General features: G+C 35.8%; 1 protein-coding gene across 2 annotated transcripts in view; it reads right to left on the reverse strand.

The window, feature by feature from the left end:
* Positions 1 to 9,500, reverse strand: part of SPON1 (spondin 1) — a 747,780-nt gene that overhangs the window by 674,773 nt on the left and 63,507 nt on the right. The window lies entirely within an intron of this gene.

Genomic DNA, 9,500 nt, shown 5'->3' on the forward strand with positions numbered 1-9,500 from the left:
CACCCTATTGATGAAGCATCTACGACAATGGTCTACACAATTTACTTCTACCAAGAAAAGCCCATCTTATGAGCTCTATTTTGCAGAAATTGCTGCTGGCTTCAGAGCCCGGAGACACGTTTGAAGCTGTGGCCTATAACACCAGCCACATGGAATACCCCCCGGCAGAGAGCTTTACGGCTTCTGTTGTTAGTAAGCACCATGTGGGCATTAGCTTGAATACTATGGAGGACTTCTTGCTAAACCAAATCCAAGAACTGCTCATGGAGCATTTTCAGCGACTGGAGGAACAATTGACCGCGACTCTCAATTCTGATCGGTATGTAAAAGCCAAGATACCTTCTCATACTACACCAGAGGAAATTCCAGTAGCAGACATGAGCTGCATTTCATCAGCTGAGGATCAGTTTTCTATTACGCTACCATCGTTTTGCCAGGAACAAGAGGGCGAGCCTGATCTAAAGCCTCAGTGGGTAAGAGACCCTGGGCCTATAGATGACTGTTTGGGGAAGCCGGAGCCGCAAGTAGAGGTACATGGATTGCAGTCACCGCAAGTAGAGGTACATGGATTGCAGTCACCTATAACTAAGAGAGCTACCGAGCGGACAAATGAGGACTTGCTACTAATCCTAGATGCCCCGCACTCAGTATATCCTACAGGGATGAGCCGTACAACTAAGAAAGCTACCGAACAGACAAGTGAGGATTTGTTACTAATCCCAGATGCCTCGCAACCAGAATGTCCTACAGGGGTGAGTCATACAACTCTTGCCCCACAATGGCAGCAAAACGTAAGACTAGAGGGAAAACGTTATATATGCAGTCTCCCTGTTACACCCGAAGCCGGTGCCACTCTGCCCACCATTATCATTAACCCATCTTCTCTAATGGCGACTGGTGTGGGCTAGAGTGAGAACCGGGATAGGGACAGCGGCTCTGCCTGGAATTGACTGAAGGAACCCAGCCCAGGACTATTAATCTTAGGAAGTGATGTTTTGGGACTAGGTCTGGTTCATAACTGGTTTGTCTATGTGCTATATTTGTTTCAGTGCTTTATTGTTGAGTTAACCTTTTTGTCTTTTTCTTTTTTGCTGTGACTGGTGAGCTCTGCATCTTATGGTATACGTTTGGGTGAAGCATTATAAATGTACTTATAGCAATGAGATCGGTTAGTGTAGTGAGATCTAACATGTTTCCTCTACCCTTCTGGCACAACTGGGCTCACTGCCAGCGGCCGAGGCAGTGGGTCAGGTGAGTCCTGGGGTTAATAGAAGAAACTAAAGTCTTCAAATAGTATTATCTAGTGGACCTCATTATACACCTCCCTACCATCACTGCTGCTCACACATTATGCTAATCTACATAACCCAAATTATCTTATTACCTGTGTTAAAGCATATGATCTAATAGTGAAGTCTGAAATGTTCCTTACAAATATGATATGGGTTGCTGAGTGCTCAATATGTACCTACTACTTAATATTAGCTCACTCAAACATTTCCTGATCATGCAAATGTACATATAAGTAAAAGTATTCTCTACTTGTTTATTCTGGGGTCACTATAGTCCAGAAGTAACTTAGACCTAGTAATAATAGAGCTTTATGTCTCAATCATATTACAGAATTGGAATGTGGACTGCACCAGAATAGTTAAGCTACATCCTTATGTTTCACTCTCACCCTATGCCACATTTTAATGCTCTCACCTCTTGTAATAACATTCTGTACTTATGTTATTTAACATATCCTATGTCTGAATCAGGTGGATTGCATATTGACATTTGCGTGTGTGTTTCCCTTGTTGGTTAACCCCTTAATGACCGGACCATTTTTCAATTTTCTTACCCTTAATGACAATGGCTATTTTTAAATTTCTGCAGTGTTTGTGTTTAGCTGTAATTTTCCTCTTACTCATTTACTGTACCCACACATATTATATACCGTTTTTCTCGCCATTAAATGGACTTTCTAAAGATACCATTATTTTCATCATATCTTATAATTTACTATAAAAAAAATACAAAATATGAGGAAAAAATGGAAAAAAACACACTTTTTCTAACTTTGACCCCCAAAATCTGTTACATATCTACAACCACCAAAAAACACCCATTCTAAATAGTTTCTAAATTTTGTCCTGAGTTTAGAAATACCCAATGTTTACATGTTCTTTTTTATTTTGCAAGTTATAGGACAAAAAATACAGGTAGCACTTTGCTATTTCCAAACCCCTTTTTTTCAAAATTAGCGCTAGTTACATTGGAACATTGATATCTTTCAGGAATCCCTGAATATCCCTTGACAAGTATATATTTTTATTTAGAAGACATTCCAAAGTATTGATCTAGGCCCATTTTAGTATATTCCATGCCACCATTTCACCGCCAAATGCGATCAAATAAAAAAAAATTGTTGACTTTTTCACAAACTTTAGGATTCTCGCTGAATTTATTTACAAACATCTTGTGCAATTATGGCATAAATGGTTGTAAATGCTTCTCTGGGATCCCCTTTGTTCAGAAATAGCAGACATATATGGCTTTGGCGTTGCTTTTTGGTAATAATAAGGCCGTTAAATGCTGCTGCGCACCACACTTGTAATATGCCCAGCAGTTAAGGGGTTAATTAGGTAGCTTGTAGGGTTAATATTTATCTTTAGTGTAGAGATCAGCCTCCCATCTGACACATCCCATCCCCTGATCCCCCCCTGACCTCCCTCAAACAGCACTCTTCCCTCCCCCACCTCACAATTGTCACCGCCATCTTAAGTACTGGCAGAAAGTCTGCCAGTACTGAAATAAAAATAATTTATTATTTTTTTTTAATTTTTTTTCTTCATACTGTCTGCAGTCTGCATCCCCCCTTACCCCACAACCTCCCTGATCCCCCCATACATCTCTCTAACCCCCCTCTACCTATTTGCCGCCATCTTGGATACTGGCAGCTATCTGCCAGTACCCAATTTGCCCCCAAAAATAGTTTTTTTTTTTACTTTTTTAGATTACGAAATTTGTTTTCTGTAGTGTAGCTGGCCCCCCTTAAAACATCTACATCCCTCCCCTCCCAGATCACTTACTAAACAAGAAGATCCCCATGCATCTGCATTGATTATATATATTTTTTTTTTTTCATTTTGTTCCGGTAACTATACTGTTATGGAACTAAGCTGGACTGTACATGTTACCTTTTGTACTGAATGGCAATTTCATTTGTGTTTATACTGTTTGTATGCCTAACTTAAGAACCTCCGTCTCTTGATATCTGTGGTAGAAATGTACCCTCAGAAACGTTCAAAGTGTCTTGAGCATTAGCACCAAATGTATAAGAAGACTGTTATTATTTGTAAACGCTCCTGCATATTTCATTTTTTATCTTTCCATCCCGTTTAGCTGTTTAAACTGCTACTGAAACTAACTGGAAGTGCATCTTTGTGATCAACCTAATTCCTTAGGGATAAATTGCTCATTACTCAATAACAAAATCTATTTGCACAAAAAGAAAAAAAGTAATCGATTTAAAAAAAATAAATAAATATATATATATATATATATATATATATATATATATATATATATATATATCAAAGAAAGAAGAGGCACTCACAGGACTATATATATATCTTTAGAGTAGTAGTTTGAATGTCTACTTTAAAATTGTTATTGTTTAAAAAGATAGATAATCTATTGATGATTACCCATTTCCCAGTTTTGCATAAACAACACTGTTACAATTATACACTTTTTACCTCTGTTATTACCTTGTATCTAAGCCTCTGTAGACCGCCCCTTATCTCAGTGCTATTTACAAACTTGCATTTTAGCCAGACAGTGCTGACTCAAGAATAACTCCATGGAGTGAGCACAATGTTATTTATATGGCACATATGAGATAGCAAAAATGTCTAACTGTGAAAAAAAACTCTTACAAGCCTACCTAGGTTTAGCTTCCAACAAAGAATACCAATAGAACAAAGCAAATTTGATGAAAAAAGTTAATTGGAAAGTTGTTTAAAATTGCATGCCCCATTTGAATCATGAAAGTTTAATTTTGACTAGACTGTCCCTGAACCACTTTGCCAAAAAAAACTCCAACAAAAACAACATATTGTCCTGTCCATTTATGGAAACATTTGTTTAAGTTGAGGAAACTGAATCCCAAATGCTTGTATCTAAATATCTCCCCTAAATAATCTTCACATTTCTTTACATACAAAAGGAGCACAATTTGATTTATGTTATGAAAGTGCCCTCTTTAGAGTAAAATGTTTTGCAGATATGTTCCCAAGATGTTACAGCTAGGGATGGGAGATTGTTTCAGAACATTAATTAAAAATAATGCATGTTTGACACGTATGTTTATTGTAATTGAATGTTTAATCTTTGCCAAACACCATTCTTTTCATAAAAGGTTTTTTTTTCCTTTGTGAACTGAATGTTAAATTTCAAATGTTAATTCTTGTAGACATCAGTGCAAGTCATAGGAATCAATATTCAACTGTTAAAATATTCAAATGCAAAAGTTTGCTGTTCAAATGTTACATTCGATTTTTAAATGGTTGCATTTATATTTTTGAAACATTTCAATGACAGAACAAATGTCAAGGGAAACATTTATTCTACCGTTCAAATTACAAAATGCAGATATTTGCTAATTCCTAGTTAAAGGGACGCATAGAAACAGTAATAAAGGACTCTAATGTGGTAGAGCATTTTCATATAGCACTATTGCTTTGCACAGTAAAGTCATCAACGTTAATCTTATATGATTCAGATATAATGCTATTTGAAACAACTTTCTTATTTATTTATTATCAAATGTTCACTTGGTATTCTTTGTTGAAGGGCACACCTATAGGTATGCTCATGAGCAGCATAATGCCTTTTGTTATCAGCTCATCCGGTATGTTCATCTAGCTCACAGGTGTGAGTTGCTGCTGAACCTTTGATATTTGATAACAGAAGTAAATTAGACAGCTGATTAAAACTGCATGTTCTAGCTGACTCATAAAAGTTTAACTTTACTGTCTCCTTAGCCGTCACAAAGATACAGTCAGTTCTAGTCACTACTTCAGGTGCTGAGCATAGTTACTGAGCTGTCAATGAACAAAATTACTGAGCTGTCAATGAACAGCCATGTTTAGTTCAGGATTGTCAGAGTGCTGTCACTCCACAGATGAATTTAACTATGTATTTAACCTTTTTTGCTTTGGTAAAACACATTGTTCTGTAATAGTAGTAGTGTCATAATAAATGATCTAATGTATCACATTAGCTACTGTTTTTAATTGGTTGTACAGAAAGTTATGAAAATGCATAACTCCAAAATAGTTGAGATGAGTGTGAAACAAACCTTTCACTTCAAAGTCCCAGAAGAGATGATAAAATAAATCCAGGGGATTTCTTATTTCTTTTATTTAAAGAGGATGAGGTTTAAAAACAATTTAAGGGGTAACGTATCCCAGGACAATTTACTAAACAACAAAAAAAAAAATTTTATTAATGTCCTCTATTTAAGATTTTGTTGAGATTTCTATTTTTCCATAACATGTTAACTTTACAAATCTTGTGCATTTAGAGTGAAATCCAAATCCTATAATATATAGAGAAAAAGAGGGGAAGAGAGAAAATAAGAGGGGGAAAGAGAGAGAGCAAAAGAGAGGGGAAGGGAGATATAGAGTGGGGGGAGATGGAGAGAGGGGGGGAAGAAAGCAAAAGAGGGGGAGAGACAGAGCAAAAGAGAGGGATGGAGAGAGAGAGCAAAAGCGAGGGGGAGAGAGAGAGCAAAAGAGAGGGGGAAGAGAGAGATCAAAAGAGAGGGGGAAGAAAGAGATCAAAAGAGAGGGGGTAGAGAGAGCAAAAGAGAGGTGGAACTAGAGAGAGCACAAAAAAGAGGGGGAGAGAGCACAAAAGAGAGGGGGAGAAAGAGCAAAATAGAGAGGGAGTGAGAGAGCAAGGGGTGGGACCACTGTACTGCAAAAAATGGCCCATGTGAACAGGCTTTAGGACTAGTCTTTTATATTTAAAAAAAAAAAAAAAAAAAAAAAAGAATGCTAAACCAGCTAGATCAGTGCAGGAATCAATTGGAAGATTTGAAAAATTAGGTAGGGTTGAAATCCCTGTGCAAATAATTAATTACATATATATTTGTTTATATAGACATCATTTAACATGTAAATTAATGCTGATTAAAATCTGCTCCAATTCCCAGCTTAATGTGACGAGCTGTCATGGTTTAGAGACCTGATATCATACACGGATCTTAAATCGCTGCACACTGACATTTGGAAATGAAACCATGTAGGTAAACTGGAAGTTAATTTAGAAATCTGTGAATCTTTATATCTATAACCTGTTCACTTGATTTGAAGGGGCTCTAGTACTCCCACCCCCCTGTCATTAAAGTGAATGTAAATTTTGATGCTAAAGTGCCTGTTTTTTTATAAATTCTATTAAAAACAGGGGCATTTTAATTTATCAAAATTTATATTTCACTCATGTTGTGAAAAAAAACTTACCTTTTAATCTTGACAGCAGCTCCAGCTTCCTCCGGTCGTCGCAAGCCATTTCTGGTGTCAGAAATGATGGATAGGTCATCCTCCAATCACTGCTTCCCCCCCGGGGAAATCAGTGTCTGATTCAATGCCGTGATTGGAGGAAGCCGGATTCCTCATTTTAGACCCAGGAAGAGGCTTTGCGATGGGTGGAGGAAGTTGGAGCTGCTGTCAAGATTAAAAGGTAAGTTTTTTTTCACAACAGGGACGAAACTACAGGGGGTGCAGAGGTTGCAATTGCGACTGGGCCCCCAATGGTGGGGGCCCAGCTTAAAAAAAATTAAAAATTTTTACAATAAAAAACGTTGACCTGCCACTGCCTGCACTGATATCATGGGAGTGTGACATGATGCTTAACTAGTGTCTCTGGCTACAGGGGTTAGTGTTTCTGTTTTACCCATTGGTGTTTATGTGTGTGTGTGTGTGTATGTGTAAAAAAAAAATGATATGTATCAAATTCACTTTTTTTGGGGGGGGGGGGGTGTTGGGGGCCCTTCTTAGATTCTTGCACCTGGGCCCTGTGGTTTCTAGTTAGACCTCTGTTTCACAACATGAGTGAAATGTAAATTTTGATTAATTAGAGTGCCCCTGTTTTTAATCGAATTTTTTAAAAACGGGCACTTTAGCATCAAAATTTACATTCACTTTAATATGAATGAACAGCATTTAAACATGTTCACTTTTTCATGAAACAATAAATAAATATCAAGTAAAAATGTAAAAGACTGTAACAGTTGTGTACTTCCTACTAATGCCTCATTGGCTGGTAGGCACTTCCTCATTTGCTGATAGGTACAGGGCTTGTCACTGACAGCACTTTAACAAAATCTCCATTGTTTGGCTTTATCAGAAATTATAAGATAAACAGCAAGTTAGGGACATATATGTGATATATGTGCTCATTTAAGACTGAGAAATCCATAATTTTTATAATGAAATTACAGGAAAACTAAGCAAAATAAATAATGAAAGTGAATGCAAAGTTTGGCTGTGCATAAGTATTTTTTTAAATTATACAGGCCAATGTAGAAAATAATGAATAAATAAATACATAAATAAAAGGTCCTATAATGGCAAAATAAAAAAAGTGTTGTTATATAATGAGCAAATGTTCATTTTATAAGCAGTCCTCCTAGAAAGTTTAATTCCAGAGTTAAGATCAGTAATTAGGCAAATTTAAGTTAATGAACATGGCCAATATTTTCTTTTTTTCTTCAAGAAAGGTGGCAACCCTGCAAAAAAGGGGGTTCTGCACATAGCTAAAGCCATCTCAAACACCACAATGCACTAAAGGAATCTACCTGAACAAAAAATGGGAACTTTCCCCTTCCGGGGGGGGGGGGGGGCGACATCATGAGCATTTAGTGGGGTTGGGGAGGATCAATGTGCAATACTGTGCACTGAGTGTCACTTTCATCAGGATCGCTCCCTATACTTCTCACTGACCTGTAACACTAACTCAATATTGCACCTAAAATTAGGAGTTATATATAATTGGCATTTGGTTATGCAAAAAAAAAATTGTTTCAGTGAGAGGATTGAATATGTTAAATGATATATTGTATAATTATATATATATATATATATATATATATATATATATATATATATATATATATATATATATATATATATATATATATATATATATATATATATATATATATATATATACACACACACACATATATATATATATATATATATATATATATATATATATATATATATATATATATATAGCCTTCCTGTGTAAATGTAAATCTATATTCAATATTAACATGCAAAATATACATAGCAAGATTATGAAAACCTGTCTGGCCTTCAATAGTAGGGAAAAAATTGTGATATCCCAAGCAGTGAAATAGTTAATAGGCAACATTACCCTTATACAGTTATATGCTCATCACCATAGAGGAGGGGGTAAGCATTATAACCTTATTTTATTGCTTAACTGGCAAGTAATAAAACGTTTTATGCAGCATTTTAGCATGAAATAAATTGCTCTATTAGTTTGAAAGAATTTCTTTTCTGAGTACCATGTCTAATAGGTTAAATGTACACTATAAATTCTCCAGTTTACAAGGGTCTAAAGGTAACAGATTAACGGATTTTGTAGCAGAATTGGAACCATATAGCAAAATTGCTTCAAAATTACATTGGATGAGGCAAACAGACCCCATTTTGACAAAAGAAACACCCTAAGTATACTGCTTATGTATTTAAACCTGTCTTTGATTTTAGATTCTTCTGACAAACTAAATCATGAATGTAAATAATTTGTGCAAAATTGGTCATTTACAATATATTATCATATATGGGTCAAATATTTAGTACTACCAGCAGAAATATAGAAAACAAGGGCAGATATTAGAATGTTGACATTCCAGCGATAGAACAAATGTTTGTTTTAGCCTTCTAGTGCTTCTGTATTACAAATATGAACATTAGAATAAGGAAAACAGCATTCAATAGACTTTCTTTAACGCTGATGAGAATACCCAATCGTCAAATGTTACTATTGCTAAAATGAAAAAAAGATTTTTTAATTGTATTTGTTTATTTTTGCAAAAAGATTTGTTGATTGCTTCATAATCATTTGACACAAATAAATATAGCAAAAATGATTAAAATAAATGTGCCAAAACGTTTGTACAATTCTAAAGTCCAGTCAATGGGGTCGATTTATGCAGCAGATGCTACTTCCGACCCACTCCACCTCAGGTCCGCCTGAAGCGGAGGTTAAGAAGCAGCGATCATAAGACCGCTGCTCCTTAACTGGTCCTAAAAAGACAAGAGTAGAGAAAGAGGCGCCAAATGTGTGTATCAATAGCAAAACATCAGGGGAAGGAACAAGATAAAAAAGATAAAAACACAAGGCAATACTTGTGTTTTTATCTTGTTGTTTTAATTTTGCTTTTAAAATAAACACCATAAGATTTTAATACA

The sequence above is a fragment of the Bombina bombina genome, chromosome 7 (genome assembly GCF_027579735.1).
Source record: "Bombina bombina isolate aBomBom1 chromosome 7, aBomBom1.pri, whole genome shotgun sequence".
Classification (NCBI taxonomy): Eukaryota; Metazoa; Chordata; class Amphibia; order Anura; family Bombinatoridae; genus Bombina; species Bombina bombina.